Raw genomic sequence first — 3,807 nt, 5'->3', positions numbered from 1 at the left:
TTTACATAATTAGTCTTGGTTGAAAACTGACAGCTTACGAGTTGCAAGGCCTGCCAGAGCGGGTGCCTGGCAGCAACAACACTTGCTGGAGAGGTGGAGAAGGCGTCTGAGGCAAGTAACAGCTTTAGATGTCATACATGTAGGAGGCTGCTGTTACACATACATCAGAGCCCTGGCAGGGGTTTTAAGCTGACTTATTAAGGACCAGACATAAGCTCAGAACCAAGAGAGTTTCCACCATCAAAAATGAGACTCTTAGAGCAACACAGATGAAACATCAAATTTAAAGGTGTTTTAATTAAGGTTGTCACTACATGATAAAGAAGTGTGCTGCACACGTAAGTCATCACCAGAGTATGTAGTTAGGTATTGCTTAGGTTTGATTGTTCCACATGTCATTGACAGATAGTTCCTGTGTAACAGATATCACTAACAAGTGGCCAGCCTATTGCAGACTAATGCATTACCTGGCTTGTCTGTGTCTTGGAAAACTAAGGTCTTGCAAAGGTATTAGAACATTTGCAGTTGGGTGCATCTGCATTAACGAACGCTGAGGACAGGAGTAAAGCATCAGTTTCAAAACAGAGCTTCCTGTTATGGTCTTGTTGTGAATATAAATTATCCAATCCTAAAGAATGCAGGAAGAGGTATCTCTTTTGGTTTTTGCCATTAAACCTATTTTGGTATCTGTTCTTCTGCTTCATTTCTTCTTCTGATGCATCCCACTTCTAACATCTGTTCTGCTGTTCAATTTCATGTGACATAACTTAGTATAAGCTGCACCTTGATGTAAGTTAGACTGTTTGTAGAAAAATTAGTCATAAAGATCTGATTTCTGTTTTATGTATTGGAAATATACACATTTGTCCTGTCATAAGGCCTTAACCCTGTTATAAAGCTTAAGGTTAAAGACCATATGCCTTTTCTGTTCTGCACCTCTTGACACATTTTGTAACAAATGAGTGTGCCATCTGACACTTTGTAGACAACGCTGAACTAGAAACAGCTGGTGTAACAGTATGATAATGTGGAGCAAGGAAAAAGCAGTTGGGGGTTTTGTAAGAAGGAGTGGTCTTTTATCAGGTCGTTACGGGAGTGAAGCATTACTTAGTTTTCCCTGTCCATGAAAAACAGGATTCATGGTTTCTTTCATCACATAAAAGTATAGAGGCCAACTGCAGTAGGAAGACTTACTGTGCAATTACAGTAGCTGCTCTGAGTTTACTGGTAGGGTGAGTTAATGGAAAAATGTTGACTCTACAGAAGCAAAATGTTTTGTAGGGCAGTAATGTTTTCGAAGAACTGTCACTTATATGGACTCATGTTAGGTTTCTAAGCAGGAAAGGGACAGTGAGGAGTTAGCCTTCCTCCCTCATTTCAACTCTCTCCATTTTAGTTTTGCTGTAGTGCAATCTTTTTTAAAGTCTTGGCATTTCCTAGATGACAGTGTTATCTTTTCAGTTGTCTGTGGATGTTGGTTAGCTTCACTCTAGTTTATGTTGTCATTTACGTAGGGACTTCGGGTTTTGATAATATAATCTCCCTTCAGAGTGTTGCAATTCCTTCCTTAAGGACCAGCAGTTGTCTTTTAGCATATGAACGATTGGTGATTGTTCTGAAGGTCAGTATGCTCAGAATGCTTAGAAGCTATTTGTAAACTCTTCCTAGAGTTGCCTCTGGTGTTTCAGTAAGCCTGTGATTGTAATACAAAATTGCAGAGATTGGGACATTAACATTTTATTTATCTTATGCGACATTAAAATGCCTCGAGAATCTTAAAAAAATAGGATTGCATGATTAGTGACCCTCTATAGTACTGAATATTGCATAAGTAAATACTCTTCTATATATTTGACCTTGAAAAACATTATTTCAAGTGTTCCACCTGGGTACTGTTCCACATATATCTGGATAATAACTTGTTGGAGTGAGCCCGAAGGAGGGCCGTGAAGATGATCAGAGAGCGGGAGCACCTCTCCTATGAGGAAAGGCTGAGAGAGTTGGGGTTGTTCAGCCTGGAGCAGAGGTGGCTCCAGGGAGACCTTACAGCAGCCTTCCAGTACTTAAAGAGGGCTCAGAAGACAGATGGGAACAGCCTTTTTAGCAAGGCCTGTTGCAACAGGACAATGGTTTTAAACAACAGGGGCAATGGTTTTAAACTAAAGGAAAGTAGATTCAGACTAGATATAAGAAAGAAATTTTTCACAGTGAGGGTGGTGAAACACTGGAACAGGTTACCCAGAGAGGTGGTAGATGCCCCATCCCTGGAAACATTCAAAGTCAGACCGGACGGGGCTCTGAGCAACCTGATCGAGTTGAAGATGTCCCTGCTCATTGGAAGGGTGTTGGACTAGATGACCCTTAAAGGTCCCTTCCAATGCAAACTATTATATGATTCTATAATACTGATCTCTCTGTTTTATTTTGCTTAAGTAAAGTTCTTCATGTTTTCTCTTAAAAAGCTCTGTTCCATCTGGAGTCTCTTAGCAACGTATTCTCACTGAATGATCCCTTTTTGTTGCATTCAAGCACATAAAATTCTGGGATTTCAAAGCCTGTCTTAAGGCATTACCCAGCATTCTGTGATATTAGTAGGCCTATTAATATTTATTTCTGCCAAGTCCTTCCTTTTCAGATGAATACTTAAGCCCTGTGTGTCTTTGAGATTTATTTGCAGTTTCTCATGCAGCAGTATCTCATGATAGAAACTTTAAGTCAAGTTTCAGTATCTGGGAAAGGGAATAGATTGCTCAGAACCCAGAAACAGTTTTGACCTTGAATACAAAAGATGTCCAGAGAGCAGGATGTTTGTGATGTATAGAAAATGCAGTGTATGTTGGCATTATTTTTAGTTAAAAATCTCTCATGCCAGGTGTATATGATAATCAGGCTGTTCCCTTCAGGTTGATAAATCATTCTGACAAATAAGCATGTGGGCAGAAGGAGCCCTAAAATACTGCTACTAAATAAAAGGCTATACTGAATCAAACCAGTCTATGTTTCTGTTTGTGATAGGATTTCAACCGTGTAAGAACCTTCCTTTTCATCCCAGGGCAGCGTAGTTCTTGAAGAACCATTGCTAGTGAGGCTTTTTGAATACCTTGTACATACCCAAGTGACTTCACTTTCCCCTATATGTTTTATTTTCCCTAGTCCACTAGTTATTTTGTCTAATCTACTTTGTAGGACCACAAACTTGTTGATCTGTGATTTTCCTGTCTTCGTGGGGTCCAGGAAATTTCTGCCTCAGGTGACAATCCTCTGTGATTAGATCTAGTTTTAAGCACAGTGTTAAAAAGGTTGAGCACAAGGTTACACAGCACAATTATTATTAAGAGAATATTACAAACTGGATGGTGAACAAAATACTACATCTGAAAATATCTCTTTAATGTTTTTCACTGAGGTGAATGCAAGGTGTCCCTGCCCTGGAACTAGTGGTCCCAACTAAAGATTTTACTGCCTACCAAGTGGAGGCTTAGCTAGTGAAAAGGCTTTTCTTAGAGCTCATCAGTATACTACCACCAAACTCATTTTGTGAGCTGGTTTGGTGATCGTAGTGAATGAGGTTACAATTTTTGCCTACAGTTAGTGGGGGAATGCTTGCATAGAAGGGTCAGCTGCTTGTTGTTATTGCCAAAGGGCAATAACCGAGTCGGTGGTAGCGTGGAACAGCTGGAACTGATAAGGTTTGAAGGCAGTATAGCTGGATGCAGAAGATGACATCTTATGGCTTGATTGTTCTAGTTCTAATATGTAATGCCTATTTTTGACTGTACTGTAACTTTTCTTTATTTCAGATGCCTT

This window comes from Cariama cristata, unplaced genomic scaffold (genome assembly GCF_000690535.1).
Source record: "Cariama cristata isolate BGI_N322 unplaced genomic scaffold, ASM69053v1 scaffold5742, whole genome shotgun sequence".
NCBI lineage: Eukaryota > Metazoa > Chordata > Aves > Cariamiformes > Cariamidae > Cariama > Cariama cristata.
The sequence above is the reverse complement of the archived record's forward strand: the minus strand, read 5'-3'. Positions refer to the sequence as shown.